The sequence below is a fragment of the Periophthalmus magnuspinnatus genome, chromosome 21 (genome assembly GCF_009829125.3).
Source record: "Periophthalmus magnuspinnatus isolate fPerMag1 chromosome 21, fPerMag1.2.pri, whole genome shotgun sequence".
In the NCBI taxonomy this organism is placed as follows: Eukaryota; Metazoa; Chordata; class Actinopteri; order Gobiiformes; family Gobiidae; genus Periophthalmus; species Periophthalmus magnuspinnatus.
In genome coordinates, this window is record NC_047146.1 from 8,710,724 (window position 1) to 8,729,025 (window position 18,302).

The 18,302-nt window shown below is 40.3% G+C and overlaps 1 protein-coding gene across 2 annotated transcripts in view; it reads right to left on the minus strand.

The window, feature by feature from the left end:
- st6gal2a (ST6 beta-galactosamide alpha-2,6-sialyltranferase 2a) overlaps positions 1–17,178 on the minus strand; it is a 50,949-nt gene extending 33,771 nt beyond the window's left edge. Inside the window, exon 1 of one of the 2 annotated variants that reach the window (XM_055230432.1) lies at positions 17,155–17,178. The gene's annotated coding sequence lies outside the window, so the exon portion shown is untranslated. Of the gene's footprint in view, positions 1–14,192; positions 14,409–17,154 lie in introns of those variants that run through there. The other variant, XM_033986838.2, reaches the window with a different exon arrangement.
- Between the last annotated feature and the right edge of the window lie 1,124 nt (positions 17,179–18,302).

The window sequence follows — 18,302 nt, forward strand, 5'->3', positions numbered from 1 at the left end:
CTGTTGCTAACGCTAATGGGAGCGACCTCGGGGAAAGAAGTCACCTGATTTGTCTGTTATTAACGTTCAGATCTTTAGTTACGGACACAATTGTGAAATAAAAAACACCAGGATCATGTAGAGGGGGTTAATACGAACATTTTAAGACCAAAATGATGAGCGTGACAGCAGCAGTTATAGAAAGATGGAGCCAAAAGTGCACCCCTTCCTATTTGGAGTACGGCGACTAGCACATTAGCGATGTCCATTTATATATACAGTCTATGCTTCACACACGCACTCGATGTGTTTAACGATACAGAGGCTTTTATATTTGAGGTTTCCTTACAGCTCTAATACCTGCACTGCCAAGGTCAGACTGGAACATCCTAACTTCATTAAAGACAGATCCTGCTGAGAATTTGATTAGGCCTGTCCTGTAGCCTCCCCCTGCAGCCACAGCACAGATCATATCAACCAGGCAAAATGTAGCGTTTTCTGTAAAGATCTGCTCAGAAAGTCATTCATCTTACTGAGGGAAGTGACTACATGGAATCATTACAGAGAGCTACAGTGAGGTAGATGTCTTTCACACTTGGCACAGCCTCAGTACTGGAAAATTCACTCCTGAACTACAGTTACAGAGTGAGCCGGAGCTTAGGAAGAATAATGATGTCTATAAAAACACATCCACAAACTCTAACTATTGTTTGCTATAATTAAATGTTTAACAAGAGGGCGTAAATTAAACACTGGAATTAAATACAGAATGTAAACCCATATGTCTGTGTTATAACATCAAATTCAACTCAGAATGTTTTTGCTTTTCTTCATGTTGATTTTAAGAAAGGGAGTTTGAGCGAGATCGACTCTGAGATATGGTCTTTTTAACCAAGAAATTCTCAACCAATGTCAGTAAAAGCGTGAGGTTTGAAGTAGTGTGCATACTTTGGAGGAACCAATTTGGTGCGTGTGTATGTGTGGGTGAGGGGGGGTGTTTGTGTGTGTGTGCATGTGTTTGTGAGTGTATGCGTGTGTGGGATATTGTTTAAAGTCTGTCATTGTTGGTTGGAAAGTCAGTTTCATGTTCCTGAAATTAATATTAATATAAAATTTTCTTTGTTTTAAAAAGGTCAGATTTAAACTGAATCAAAAATAGTGATCAATCAATACGAGGACAAACACTGTGATTATTTTGTTATATATAACCAATACAAAACTAATAGCATAATGGTTGTTAAATGTCTCATTGAGAAACTTCACAGAAATGTTGATGTGTTGCAATAATCTCATGATCTGAAAAAGGCTTATTCAAGCATAATATCTTTTGCAGCATAAACATAAGTAATAATAAGTATAACTACTAAAGAGTGACCTTACCTTACAACAGAAAACAGAAAAGTGAAAATTACAATTAGACCAAAAAATTAGACCAAAACTACAGAGAGAAACGGAACAAAGGTGGCAGGCTCTTCACAGAATCCAGACAGAATACAGCAGCAAAGAGTGGTCCTTTTAAAGGTACGGCAGCTGGCAGCAGGTGACGGCTCAGGAGTGGCCAGACTATAGGGTGTTGTACCAATCAACAGATACATCCACGACCCAATATCCAGTGCTAGCTCAAACTCCACGCACCAATCACAAGAGAGGTCTGCCAGATCAAGGCTTGCATACAGAAACAAGAGGTATCAGCAGCAGAAACTTGGCACATACAGCTGTAGGAGGAGCAGTTACAAACCACATAATACAAACATGAAAGTCATTGCACTTGTGACTGCCAACGCTATACAAACTTTGGCAAATAGCATCAGCTTTTCTGCAGAAATACACAAAAAGCGGAAATGCACAGAACAACACTTCTCTAAAAATGTTATCAAACCTAACACACAGACTGGACAAGACACTGGAGTGGGAGTGACACATTTAAAGATACATTAACCAGGTGCTACAAGTCTACAAACCTTATGAAATTTGGAGTCATGTATAGAACAGAGGTTGAAGCCGGAGAAAGTTCCTCTGAGCTCTGGTTATGAGGCATGGACATGATCAAATAACAATCTCTTTCAGTCTTAACGTTTGGATGTTGTTGTTTGACTCCCATGTACAGTCCATCTCTGCAGTATGAAAATGAGGTTCTGCCATTCTCTGGGCTCTCAGGAGGTTAGTGTCTGTGTCTAGGGTGGTTGAATCAGACTGAATCGAACTGACACCTGTTGGTTTGGCTGCAGAGTTCTGCTTTTCGCTTCAGGGCTGGGCAGTTGGCAATGAAGTGTCCAGATTTATGGCAGTAGAAACATTTTCTCGGAGCTCTTTGTCTTTTCACCTTCAGTGATACAGAAGAAACAGGAAAATGTGAGGAACATTTAGGTGGAGTCACAGAGAAGTTACTTTTGCAAATCAATACAAATTAATTTGCCAGCATGGCAGCTTCAGAAAGGCTTTGGACCTTTTTCCCCATTTAAATACAAAACAACACATTCAGGCAAACACGGCTTAAAGTCCTCTAACAAAATGAGCTCTCGGAATGCACTGAAATCAGAAACTTTAGCAGAATTGCAGCATTTATCAAAGAGATTCCCCTTCTCTCTAGCAAACTAAGAATAGGAATGACTTGAACTTTGGAATACTGCCTGAATTACCCTCAGGTACCAATTGGTAACCATTTAAAAAAATGGCAGCTTTAACAATGTCATAACACAAACTTTCTTCATGTGGTAAAGTAGCCCCAACTTCTTGAGCTTTACCAGTGAGTGTAGATTGCAACAAAACGGGCCTGTCATGATCCGCACTGTCCGCTCCTGGTTTTCCTCCCTGTGTGCTCTTCCCCCTCCCTCACCTGCCTGTACCTGGAGCTGGGCGGAGCTCTCGGCTCCTCCCGCGCACACCTGCTCTCTATCTGGCTAATCACCACATCTGCCATGGATAAGAGGAGATGGGGGAAGACACTCGGTGCGAGATCGTCTGTGCTGTGTTTGTCGTCCTCACTTGTTCCTGTCGTGTTCCGGCCCTGGATGTCTCCTGCCCGCTCTGCCCTACGCCCGTCGGGTCTGCCTGTCGTCCTGTGGTCCCTTCATGTCCCCGGTCCCTGTGTTTCCTGTGTTCCTGCTCACCTGCTCACCTCCGGATCACCTGCTGTTCGTACTTTGTTCCATTTTTATAATAAATACTGTAAATCTGCCCCGAGTCTGCATCCCTTGGTCCGCTACACACACCCGTTACGACAGGGCCAAATATCACTGGGCCATCTTAAGGCTGTTGCAATGCGTTCAAAGACTGTTAAATAGGAATCAACTTCACATTCTTCAAATGTGGGAACAAGTGAGATGAATAACAGGTTTAACAGATAAAATGGTCTCAAAAAACTAGTCATGTAGGTCTATTAAAAACAAGGGACATAAAAGACAATATCTAACTACGAGTGTCCCAAAATAAACAAATCACATAAACCTACAAACAGAATCGAGTGATAAAACAAGAGACGCATAAACAGAACTAAACACACAAATACACATGGCAACTGGCCACAAAGGCTAGAGGCCTCGAGCAGGTGTGTCGATTCTCCTTAAAACATGGGAGGTGGCTGCAGGTGAGACACAGTCCTCCAACTAGAAGTGAGGGCTCACACTGCCTGGACTACATGGGGAAAGGAGACATTCAATCAAAAATATAGGACAGATATTAAAAGGGAACGAACATAGGACCTGGGGCTCTAACACTAACATTTTTGGCTACTGTTAATCAGTCATGTTACTTTGATGTTACGGGCTGTTGGCTATGCACCTTTTTAAACAAATACTTGGCTTATCTTTCTTTACACAGCACCAATTCGAACCTTTCACCTTCAAATACACAATTCTCTCAAACAATCCCCACAGGAAGTGATAGATTTACGTCCCGATTATAGCCGTAATGCTTGAGCACACCTGGAGAAGGTTCAGACTCCTCCAATTACTGGCTCTCCCTCCCTCTCCGTGTGAAGTGTGAGCCCCTTGTAATTACAGGGGCAGAGGACGTGTTTCATTTAGAGCCACAGCAGCACAACTGTGACTCATTCAGAACAAGAGGAGCCGACAGGAGAAAGTCATGTGCGGAAAAGCATAACACAAGCACTAGTATTGGCACGACGGCATTTGAATCAACAAACATATTTTCATAGTATCACATTTATTATACTAAATGTGTGAACATTACAGATACAGGAGGAAAAGAGCTCCATGAAGGCTGAGCTCTTTGAACAGAGAAGAAAGTGTAATTTCATTAAATGTCATGTATATTAATAACTAGCATAAAAATAATAGAGGAAACTAGGGCTGCAATAATTCATTGATTAATTGCGACTAGTTGGTCATGAAAAACAGTTGTAGTCGTATTTTAATAATCATAATAATTATATGGACTACAAAGACCCTAAAACATATGAAAAGACATTTTATATCAAAGACAGTGGTATTATTAAAATATACCGACCGATATAATACGCCAATATTTGCACTTTTTAGCAAATCAGCTATTGGCCTTAAATTTCCACCACAGGCCGATATTTTCTTTTGTCCCACCTGCTGCTTAAAGAATATAAAGCTTTATTTAAACACTTTAGTGCAAAGAGATAAGCGTACAAAACGTGACCGCACAGCTCTCTTTAAGGTTTAAAAGAGCTATGGATGAGCTTAGAGTAAATTTTAATGACAAAATTTGGGGAAAATTACATATCGGCAAAAAATATTGGCATCGCCCATTAGTGCTTTTGGATTCAACAAAAAAAACGTATCGGTCGATCTCTAATTATTAAATCAAAATGACAATGTTTTTAGCAATTACAGTTTATTTGTAACTATTCTTCAGCCACCATATTGCAACCTTTAGTCCATTAATGATGTACAAAACAACAACAAATGTACAGTATAAAGAATTGTTCAATTATTTTCTCAGTTAATCAAAAAATGGATCTCTGACTAGTCCACTACTACAGTAATTGTTAGTTGGCAGCCCTCAGGGGAAGCGTTTTTTTGTTCTTCTGAGGCGTAAAACTCATGACCCATGTAAAGAGATCTGGCTCAAATTGTGAGAATCGGCTCGTCGCTTATAGATCTGTAGCAAAAAGGGCAGTAGGTGACTTTGTAGTAAATCTGAATTACAGGATTTGAGTAAAATATTCAAAATTGCATCTACATAACCCAAAAACATCATAAGAGCTTATCAGCCATCGGTTTCTCTGGATTCTACACAATCAGTATCTGCAGGGGAAAATGAAAAAACCCATATCAGTCGAGCTCTAATAATGAGTCACGGAAGTTATTTATTCATAACAATACAGCTCAAATCTTATCACGGAACAGAAAAATGACACACACTAGTTCAAACAAAAAGTCCACATGATAAATATTGACGCCAAATATGATTGTTCAGTCGAATAAAGTCGATATAGTAATTACCATGACAGGCCTATATGAGAAAACTGTACACATCCCTATGGGTACAGCAGCAGTAAGCACAGGTCACATTCAGATGAGGCGGTGTAGCCGTAAATACAGAGGCTAATGCATATGTCTGCGTGTGTCCAGGAAGCATTTGAGTCATCCTGGCCTTTGCGCGTCCATTTCTGATAAATCACAGAGTGCAGTACGTTTTGATGATAGGCTTTCAGAAAGCAGAGAGCCCTCTCAAAGACAGCCTGCCAACAGCAAGGACCTGGGAGGAAATACAGCCACACACCTCACACGGTGGATCAGAAAATACAGCTATAGGTTCAGATGTAGACAGGAGAGAAAGCGTGATACCCACAGTACAGCACACTGTCAACAAGCACGCATACGCAGTTTAAATTAATAGATTATTAATTAGGGAAGCACCGATCCAGCTTTTTCAGTTTCGATACTGATACTTTCACTTTCACGTGTTATGTAACTGTTAGTGTATTTATCGTTCAAATAACTACATAACCTTCAATAACAGCTTCATATGAATAAAAGGTCAACATTATTCTAGGCCAAAATCAGCGGGTAAATAGTTTTATTACATCCAATTAAAGGCCTAATCACAATATTGGCTTAACTTATTATTTATAGTTATGGAACCAATGCCTGATTCGGCTAATTTTTCAGTATCGATACCAATATTCAATACCAGTAATAATTTTAGTATTCTGTATAAGAATAGTTTTCAGATTGCATTTGTGAGCTTCTAGTCTTTTTGTTAAACTTTTTTAAATACTTTTTTTCTGCCCTTTAAGGTTTTATGAATGAATAGCTGCATTTAAAATCATTTGAAACCTAATGCAGCCATGACTTTGAATGTAATTTTTCTATACTATAATATCTGAACTATTAAATTGAATCCTAACAACTTAACTCCAACTTAGGCACCAAAACTATTAGAGCCGTTTCAGATATTAGACACACTACTTTTTACTCTTTGGATGGATGAAGCAGAAGCATGAAACAGTAATACAGAAAGTGCATGGTGTGGGCACGTCTCCTATTTGATAATTATTAACATTATTAAAAGCACACTGTTACTGTCTGACCTGTGACAAGGAGCCATATTGATGCACAATTGAGTGTCCTGAGGAAAACCTTTACCTGAGAGCAAAGAGCCATTTCCAGTGGACTTACCATGGTAATCTTGAGTGACCCCTGGACACTTACTGCTAAACACGGCTGTCATTAGCAGCTTATTGGAGCACCACTATGAAAGCTACACCTCCTTAAGTAGCTCAAACTCTCCAACTCGTGGAGACACAACAAGGAAGACACGTGCCGTCCCATCACAAGACACCCGAGAAAGTTTAAAGGAGACATATAATGCTATTTTCTGATCTATGTTATAATATTTCCTCATTACAAACCATTCACACATGTTTAACACACAACCTGCATATTTAGGCTAAGTTCTTCTCTCAAACGGAACGGAAAACACTCAGTTCCACCTTGTGATGTCATGTGATAATACAGGAAGTGCTCCACTGTGTTTTTAAACTCTGTACACTTTCACTAGAATCGTTTGCACATTTCAGCCATAGAATTCCCAATCTACTGAACTAAAGGTAAAAGGTAGCTGTAAACTAAAAAAAACAAAACAAAAAAAAAACACTACATGACATCACAAGGTGGAATAGAGCATTTTGAGCTTTGGAAATGTAGACACACTAATAATAAAGGATTACTCAAACATGTGTTGATGAAGCAAAACACAAGTCTAAGTGTGTTTTTGATGAGGATCCAACATTATAACATGAATTAAAGCTCACAAGAGTCAATTTTGCGAATATAGGACCTTTAAAGATACACTATGCAACTTTTCTAATGGATTGTCTGAAAGTAGTATGGCATTAAACTCATCTATCGCCATTGAGATTGTCAAAACTATTGAAAATCTGCTAATCAACACTAAAAGTAGTAATGAAACTGGATACTCAGATATCGACACTAAAAAAGTCACATTCACAGGACAGAACCTTTCCTGCATAGCTTTAGATAGCTTTATCTTGAGCATACTGGTCTATGTGATACTTCGAGCTTGAAATTTTTGTATCGTGACAACACTTATCTCCATAGGAACAAGCAGGTGACACCACAAGGCCAAGTTTAAGGTCAGATCTGTGGAGATGTGATCCTATTCACAAAAAGAATGTGTGTTTCTTAAGGCATAGAAGCAGCCATAATAGAATAAATGCAACGTAGATACAAACTGAATGCCGAAGTGCAGAACATTCTAGTCAAAGCTATAACATCGCCGTGGAGACGACCCCCCCCCCCTCCCTAGAAAACTTACACAGTGCACCTTTAAAATCTTGAGATGGCTATAATTATTGGGGCAGGACATGAATGCGTGCTGAGTGCCCTTGCTCCAGGAGTGAGAGGCACAGCTGGGTCTGATGATTTGGCGTTTGGAAGGCCGAGCTCAGATAACTGCTGCTCTGGTGGGTTAGCGGCCAGCTGAAATTACACCTCCACCTCCTCCGTGCCCAGCCTCGTACTGTAATCATGTACAGTATGGAGCGGGTACAGAAATCAGCCTGGATGGGAACTTGGAGGGCAGTGACCACCAAAGAGTCGGGGAAACTTTTAAGGTTAGTATTGGCTTGTACTGAGGCAGGACTGGGATTACTTCATTGGCCAAATATTGAAGATTTTAGGGACTATTTTCTATAAGCTGCCCATGTCTCTGTGCACCATGGTGTCACACCCAGTTTGTCCTCAGAGCATCAGATTTGTCTTTTGAACAGACTAATCACTACAAATGGAAACAGAAGAGTAACTGGCTGGAAAGGTGGCTGTATGTTTGCACAATCATGTGACAAATGATTTTATATTCCAGAAAAATACAGTTTGTCATTTTGACAAAAGTGAATAATTAAAGAGTCTCTGCCTGATTTGAATGTTTTCTAGTAAAGATAAATGCTCCAAGATGAAAAATGAGAGTCTATGCATTTTACATAGCATTTCTCCAGGTAATAGACAGGATCACACCTTTTCATCAATCACATTGTTCACAGGTAACAACTGCCTGACGCTGTTCCAGACACCCGTCTCCTTCAGGGACTGCAGATGGAAAGAAGCAGGAGCTAAATCTGGTACAAATCATCTTCACTTTTGTAAGATTAATGAATTTGTACATTTGGTCCCTGACAAATAAAGAAGAAACTAAACTAAACTCTTTTTGTTGTTTAATGGTGGCTGGCAACCCTCTAAGGAGCATTACCTCCACTGAGAGCTGGATTCACAGTCATGGTGCATTATCAGAAGAAACAAAAGACATTAAAGTGCCGGTAGGCCAGAGACTGGAGAGTTATATGAAGGGTTCAATCGTAAAAACAGATATCTCTATTTTGAAAAAAAAATGGCAAAATGTATTTTTCTTTTTGTTACCATGCCCTTGTTATGGATTTTAAAATCATAATATCAGTATTGTCAAATACTGCCAAGCAACCATAGAGACAAGACAAATATCCGACATCTGTCTCCACCCAATACGTCCCTATTGGACGACCTCTAGCTCTACTGGGGAAATTATAGAGGCCATGACGTGAGAAGCAGTGTTGGGCAAGATACTTCAAAAAGTGAATTAGTTATAGTTACCTGTTACTTTTGCTTAAAGTATCTGCGTTAGTAACTGCATTACTGTGTGATGGAAGTAACTAATTACCAGATAAACTAACTATTAAATTACTAACAAAAAAAAATCCTCAAAAACACACTCCAGCTGTTTTCAAAGTAAAAATGAACCATATTCAGACTTATATGTCCTGCAAATCATCAAATGCACCCAGAGCCAGAAATATAAGCCAATATCCTCCACAGAGATCAAAATCACCAGCAGACTCATAACTGTACGGTCACAACAACACAACTGTCCTCTTTACACAGCAGACTGTGGCCAAACAGCATTTACCAAACACACAGATATCAGAACATTACAAACAGATATTGGATCAGTTGCTCTTACGATAAGTAGCGTGAGCAGAAGGCTGTGTCCACTATCACATCGCTGACGTCTTTTTAGTGCTCTATAAACTCGAGATGAACTTGTTACTCCCTCCCTGTAATTGTCTGATTGTGCTCCCATCACAAAGAGTCACCAAATAACAATGTTTATTCACACAACCCACAAGAATATGCACATTTCCTCATGTGTGTTGAAAACAGCGAGTATTCACCCACATCAGCGCTAAACCAATGGAAGGTCAAGAAAGACTATAAGGCCACCCAGCGCTGACTCTGATTGGTCACTTTTACCATCAATCTCTGTTTAATCGAGTCACTGTCCCAGACGAGAGAGGGTGTCTGATCTGTCACCTGCTGAAACTTACAGTAAAATAACAAGCCTCGTTACATTGACAGTAACTACAACAGTGTTACAGCAGAGGAAAGAGTCATTCATTAAATTACTCATTACTGGCAAAAATAACACCCTTACTAAGGCTGTTATACTTAAACAGCATTATTCCTAACACTGGTGACATGATTTGAAAAGATATTGAAAGAAGTATCAGTAACAAAGAGTACCCATAAATCCTTGTACCTATATCTGCCCCCGAGTAGTGGCACTGCGGGTTGTACATATTTGTTGGCATGTTGTGAGTGAAAAAGAGCATTTTTAATTCTTTAACAAGATTCTTGCGCCAGTTAGAAATGACCATCTGACTACACTGCACCATGCCAAAAACATCAACCAGCTAAGTGAATGTTTTAGCAGCTCAAAAGTCCCTAAGTGCTGCTCCTCCTCACAGGAAAGGAAAACTGCGACTTACATTGATTGTGTGTCCCTAGAAACAGCCCGAGCTTCAAGTTGCTGTCGTACGCCTTAAGATTCAATTAGAAACTTTTAATATGGCTCGACATCTAACCCTGTTCTCACGAGTTTCATCTTGTGCCTAAATCAAAGTGACGTTTCCGAGCAGTCCTGAAATATTGAAAAGGTGCTACAGTCAGTGTGCAGCTATTAAACAGATCGAGCGTAGCCCATCTATCTGAATGATTCCTGCAAAACTGTCCTTGGACACTTCTGTCACGGCTGTCCCAGATCCTAGTTTATTTCTTGCGGTTAATTGGGCACAAACAAAACAGCAGCATAAACAAAAGGCTGCATCATTTATAAACAGCTTGGCTATTGATTAGGCTTCTCATAATTCAGTTTGGTTGTATCCAGACTTGTTTCCGCCACACTCACACACAAGTGCCTCAATGGGGCCAGGCGAATAAATCTGGGACAGTCCTTTTTACATTAATCATTCAATAAGTAGATTCCAATACAATATCGAGCACGGTTTTGTAGCAGAGGCGAATTCAGTCCCTATGTTCTAATGCATTTAGTGGAGTATAGTGTGGTATCAGTAATGCAAAACAATGCAAAATGAATTCCCTCTGACACCCTCCACCAATCATAGAGCAGGGATGGGATCTCGAAGCACAGTCTATCCCGTATCAGAATTTCTTAAACTAAAACATCCAAAATCAAACATCAGATCTGCTACTGCACTTATGTTCTTCTGTCAGCTGAATGATACCTAGTGCATAGCTGTTCTGAGTTGGTGGAGCGATTTGTCTGGATCTAAAAACTCTAAAAGCATTTAGAATAATGATTTTTTCGGTGGAGAAATGAACTGGCGCACACATAACATTTCTATGATTGGTGTACTCTGAGTCTATTCTTTCCACCTTGAAATTACATTCAATCAAGGCAGAATACATGGCGCAAGTCTGATGACGAGCAGGGCAATTCTTCTCCCACTGAAAGAATAACAAAGATGTATCTGACACTAGGCTTGAGGGTCTAGTAACGCCATAGATACGAGATTTGTCTTTACTATCGTGCATTTGCCCTTTAGCTTAACAACTAAGTCCAAGTCTGGTTACTTAAACTGTCAACAACGGCACAATATGCTCCATGTCCAAAAATGAGTCATCCTGCTGAAGTGTGAGTAGTCATTTTCTGGGTAAGCTGATTCATTTGTTGCTACCAAATACAACTTGTAACTTACAACAAATGCGTTTCATAGGATATAAAGGGAAAATCCTCACCTTTGTTGTCCAGTCCTGTGTCACACTCAAACTGGTGCAATTAGTGTGTAATATGGCCTCAATACTATTATAACTCCATTCAAAACCTGTGTGGTGAGTGTTGATTGCAGGTGATATAAGTTCGGATTTGAAAAGGGGGAGTATTGTTTGGCAGTGTTGCCTCATCACACCTGTATCCAGTCTGCATACAGAGGCCGCACAAGACTGCACTTTAGAGACAATGAACAGCTGTGGAGACCAAGAGGTGGCAGCAGACATATACAATGGTGATTAAGGGGGTGTGGGAAACCCTAGGACACAGATGTTTAGGAACAAATACAAGAATCTATCAAGTAGCGTATAACATAAGTGTAAATATGCACGCATCTATGCATCTTGCTTAGAAACAAAAGAAATGCCCAAGCAGCTGGTGTGAAGAATTTCCCTTTGCTAGAACTGAAAGAATAGAGGTAGCTTTGATTTCAGTGACTATAATACATACAGGTGTGAATGCATTTTCACACAAAAATGTATTTTTTTGCATCCTCCTGAAGGTGATGTGTGACATTGAGGGAAAATGGCAACCCTGGCGCCCCGTAATCTCTGCCTTTGGTCATTTCAGATAACTGGTTCCAGCAGTACTTGAAAAGGCCAACGCATGGCAACCCCCCTAACATCCAAACAACACATTAACACTTTTGACACTGGTGTGTTAAAAGGCTTTACAAGGCGAACACTATAGATCAAACCATGATATGCAAAGTGCCAGTGTTCTGACCAGAGGGGAACCATCAGGGACTTCTAGGCCTTCACAAAAGGCCCAAATATTTGTATGGTCAATATAATATTTTTAAATTGCACAAAATATATAAATAAAGTCATAACTCTAAGGCTATATTTCTAGCAAACATTTCATAAATAAGAAGGAGTAATGTCCTGGGTACAGACAACTATAGTGTCCAATCAGATTTGATGGGTTACACATTTAGAACCACTCGCTCCTTCACAATGTGCCTCGGACAGCAAGCAGAGGGCCCTGATGTTAGCACTGACCAATCAGATTCTCTCTTTGCAGATGATAGACAGAAAGCAGCCCTAGTGCATTAGTCCATAGTATTTAGTCCCACCCAGGGCAGTCAACAGAAATTTCGGGGCTTGGAGCAAGAAGCCTCACTTGTGACCCCTCTCTAATATAAATTAACAGGAAGAGGATCCAATACTGGGCCCCTAAGACCCTGGGGCCCGGGACAAAAGACACCTTTGTCCTCAATGTCAAATTCCATGGTCCAGCCCACACCATCTCACAGGCCTGCGCCGCTCCTGTGTAATGACCCTCAACAGGCGCCTCACTATTTTGCGTGCATTTAAGTTACTGGACGACTAGCTTGATCTGCGTTTCACTTTTGGTGGAGTTTAAGAACAAAAAATAATGAGAAGATGTTTTTGTTTGGATTTTACATTTGGGCTAATAATGGGAATTATTTTCAAAGAGGAGCTGTCTGTCTTCATGCTATAAGATGTCGTGAAACGCTCACAAGAGAAGTGCAACTAAAAACACCCGGGCTACTAGCAAAGGATTTACCGACACTTGGATCAATTCTCAGACCTCACGGCGCACAGCATGAATGAACTGTTGGATTACACGTCAGATGCCCTGACGTACAACAAGAGCAGCGGAGAAGACAGCAGCAGTGACTGAAGTGTAGTAACAGTGTAGTGCGTTAGTATGATGTGCTCTATGTGCAATCAGCAGGATTATAGCTAATGAGACATACATAAAGGAAAAACATGTGTCTTTACAGTTGTGTTCAGTCGTTGATGTGAATTTGCAAATATGATTAGCTGGAGGTCAAGGTTCAGAGGGCATGATCCGCCACTGGCATTGACAATGCAAATGTTCTAAGTATTTAAAGTATTTGCAGCTTACAGCATGTTACAGCTTGTGGGGGTGTGTGTGTGTGTGTGTGTGTGGGGTGTGTGTGGGGGGGGGGGGGGGGGTGTGTGTGTACCTTTTAAGATAATTTTTCATCCAATCCAATGACCAATGTTTTTGGAGTTAAAGGTTAGTGTTTTAATGTTTCGTGGCATACAAATGACAGATTTTAGCATGGTGCTCTTCACATGTAGTTAGGACTATCTAAACATGCATTTTGATATTTTACTATAAACGTGGCTTTCAGTTGTTAACATTGGCCTGCATTGTAATCTAAATAACAGACATAACATCATGCATGGTCCATGGACCTGTAGACTAGACTTTAGGAAAAGTGGCCATAAAATGATTCTAGTGGAGAAGTTGGTGAAGGCCTGACTTTTGAATGAAGTGAATGAACTCTAGAAGAAGAGTGTGTCCATAGGCGCATGTGGTGAGGAGAGCATCGCACATAAAGACTCTTACACGGACACACTGTGCTGCAAAGGGCAATCACTCCGCTTATGTTTATTAATCCATTTTACCACCACAGAACTGGAGCCAAATGGCAAAAACACAGATATTTGGACCTCCTCACTGTGATAAACCAAGGAATAAAACCTCAAATCTCACCAAACCACCCGCGTGTTTAGGCTACATTAACCACTAAATATGTTCCCGTTAATCGACAATATTTTTGTCTCCACGTTCGCGCCCCGAGTCCTGCACAAAGCGCGCATAATAAAAGGAGCACATGCAAAGACTGAATGGAAATCCTGCGCAAAGGCGAACAAAGCCCTTACCTAAAAACTGTGCTGCTCCTCGCGGGATGCTGCTCGTGCCACTGCCGCTGGAGCTCGTGCGGCTGATCGGTGCATTTCGCTCGTTTGCACGCGGAGAAGGCGGACCACTTTGGATCGCCTCAGCACGCACTTCATTGAGGAGATATCCACTACTACGGCGAGCAGAGCAGTGGAAGGGGCTGTGTTGTCTGTCACATTGTTGCTGGCCCTTTTTCTCGCATCCACATCTGAGTGGAAGGGGCGGAGTCACGGAGGGGCTGGGTCACGCGGCGGGGAACCGAGCCTGCTCCTCGTTGGTCAATGTAGAAGCGAAGAAAGCCAGGACGCAGGAACGAGAGGCCAAACTATACTTTTAATAGGATCACTCCAGCCTTTAACAAGTGGCCATGTGAAACTGCAACTGTTTCCTCTTTTTTTTTTGTGCTGGGGGTGGAATCTCTCAACATGTCACAGAAATTACATATTCCAGTCATGTATTTGAGCAAAACATAACATAAACAAACAACCATAAAGACCAAAGCTACATGAAGGTACGAGCATGTAAATGACCATCCCTTATAGCCTACATGCCATTGATTTTTCCAGGCAGGACTGTAGGCCTTCACATTTAAATGCGTCACATCCCCCCATTGTAGGTAAGTGATTTGTCTTCCATTTACTACAGTGAGAAAGCTCCTCATTAAATGTGTTGGGCAGCAGTTCTTGAAGAGTAATTTGCTCACATCAAATTAAAGTGGTCAGTTTTAATTAGGTGGACATTAAGGAATGACCAAAGCAAAAGGAGTATTTATACTAATCTGCTCGGTTGTGCATGTGGTGTATTGTGTTTACAGTTTCTCTTTGACTGTGGGGATGGGAAAGAATCCATTCTTGTTCATTGCGTCTGATCTCTATATGTCTTTATGTAACAATACATTGTGATTCCTAACCTATTATACAGCTCTCATTTGGATTGGTTGTAGACCTGAAGCAGATGGTTTGCTAAAACACATCCACACTCTGGTGCGTCCACTGTGATGTACAGTGTGTTTTCACTGCATGTAAAGGATATATGTCATTGTATGTATGACACACATTGTTTGAATAAGAAATACGTCAGCATGAGCTGTACAGTGCAGCATGGGGCCACAGTAATACAGGTTGTGTTTATGTGCTGCTCTCTTAATTGCCTCATCAGTAAATGTCAAGCGTTCAAATGGCCCCACCATCTAGATTTATTTATTCATTTGTGCGGCATCAGACTCCGTACCACGGCTGCACACTGCAATTACTGCTGCACGCTCCAATGTGCCGATGAATAATAAATCACAACACAAAGAGATCTAACCAGCTGTCTGCAAAACCCTAAGAGTCAACTCACCCCATTTACAGTCCAAATGTTTTATTTAGCCCGGACTAAGGGACAGTACCACGACACAGCCTCTCCAGGGGCACTCATGGCTGGACCAACTATATTCATAAAACTGCAGCATAGGAATGAAAAGAAACAAGCGCACACAGCACACTATAGTATTAGACCCATGACTCTCAGTTTGACCTGATTAAGATATCGTGGATGATTTCAGAGATAGACCCTAAAAGACTCGAGGAGACAAGATACCATTATTATTTCAGACAGTAGATGCTCTATACATTCCACCACCGCAGCTGAATGTCTCATTCATATTTTATTCCAGTAAAAATGCTTGCAACACATATTAGTAACAAGCTATAATCCACACATGCAAAGAACTCAGCCCAAAGAGAAGTAACCTACATAAATTATAAGTGCATTACTGTGAAATAACACAGGAAATTGCAGTGGACACATTTACTGAAAACACGTAATGCACTTAGTAGAAAAAGGTGCTTGGTTAAATACTTCGGGACCAGTGGTGGAACGTAACAAAGTAGAAGTAATAAAACATTATACTTAAGTAGAATTTTTAGGAATCTGTACTTTGCTTAAGTACATTTTTACGGTGGGTACTTTTTACATTACTTCTCTACATTTGAGAGGGGTATCTGTACTTTTTACTCAACTACATTTTTTAACAGAACTGAAAAGTAAAAAGTACTTTTCAAATGATTTAAGGGGTTATTTTTACCATGTCCTTGGTAACATCCTGACTAAAGCTTTCAGGTTACAATTTTGGCAAAAATAAATGCACAAAATTCATAATAAAAATTTATAGATTGACTATTCCTACTGTTGACGGAAATCTGTATCACTACATATAACAAGTCAGTATCACTACATGTAACAAATGAACAACACTTGTGTGAAATACTTTTACTTTTTACTCTTAAAGTGCATTTTTAAACAGGTACTTAAATAGTTACTTACAGCTGCTTAAGCACTTAATTAAGCAGATTTTTTTCATGTGATACTTTTACTTAAGTAACTTTTTACCTCTGTATCTGTACTTTTATTTAAGCAACAAAATTGAGTACTTCATCCACCACTGTTCAGGACCCAGTATTGATCTGGGCCATAAAAAATGCATATTCCACTCATTGTACAGTTCTCCTGATTGCACATTACACTCATTGCACAGTTCCCATTATTGCGCCATCCAAAATATTGCACATTCCATTCATTGGACAATCCCCATGACTTCAGTCAGTTTGGCCCATTCAAGACACTTCCACTTTATACCCACCCCCTTCATATTTTGCTCATACATGCAAATATGTCTAATAGAAAACTTAAAATCATATTGCCACTATAGATGAGTACATGTTTGGTTTGACGAAAAACAGTTTTTCATGTCAATAGCATCTTCATAAAGTTTTTAACAAGAAAAATCATGTGCCGTCCTAAACCATTTTCATCACTGCTGTTGCTGCAGTGCTAACTTTGCATATGAAAATCAACCAGAGATTTGCATCCTGCGGCTTGACTTAATAATATTCATAAAATGCCATAATATTAAACGCACCATTAGAAGGAGCTGATGAAAAGATGAATATAAATCCTTACCATGTACCTCCATTGTAGACTCCACAGTGTGACCGCTCTCCTGTCTGCAGTCTGCTCTTGCGGTCGCTCTGCTCCAGGTGTGTGTCAGTCAGCTGCAGTTCATCAGGTCTCTGCCTTTGAACTCCGACTCCAAATATAGGCATCTCTCAGTAACCAGGGTATTTACATGGGCCAGGTGCACCAGTGAAAAAAGCATATGCAAAAAAAGAATTCTTCAAAACCACTAGGTCGAAGCCTGAGGTTAGTGCCATTAAAATAATAAGACTCAATAACTTGAAATACAAGTTCCTCAGTTCAAGGAAATGTAATTGTGAGAGTAACATCTGATTCACAGTTTGAGGTTAATGTAAATAGACACAACAGTAAAGGGTGCAAACATAAGGTATTTTCAAAAGACAGATACAAATAAGGAAAACTAAATCATATCTTAAGGAGTGGTGCAAGACACAAAAATGTTCAAATCGTTTATTATTGACAACGTGAAGGTTTTGTTACTTATAGACTCACAGTGAGGAGTAAAGGTATGGTGTCTGAAAACGACTGAGAGCAGTAGCCTGAAGTAGTTGCATTTAAAAAGGAAATGTGCTAATGTAACCCACCTCTGCCACTGAGGACAAATATGATAACAGTCTTTGTAAACACTGTGAGGCAAGATGGTAACGACGGTCAAGTTCAATGCACTCAAAGCACTTTACATCAAGGAACCCCTCACCCATTCACGCGCACACTCGTACACCAGTGTATGGAGACACTGGGGGTGAGGTGGGTTAAGTGTCTTGCCCAAGAATAGAACGATAGCATTCATCTGTGGGAGCTGGAATCGCATCGCCAACCTGTGGATCAGTGGATCTGCCCGGGCAACCAATGATGTCCAACACTCTCTACTCACTACTGTCGATCTGATTTTTTTGGTAGTGTGTTTTTTATCCGGTGACTTGGAAAGATATACAATTATTCAAAGCATTAATAGTTTTATAATCATAATATGCCTTCAGATTAGCACTATAGCATTACTTTTCCTCATGATGCCTTTTAGTTACTCAAGACAAGCACTTAAGAATAGGTCAAAAGCAAAGTACACACTTCCCTATGAACATACTGTGCTTTCTTGTTTTAATTGTCGGTCTGTGGCATTTCTCAGCAGTTTG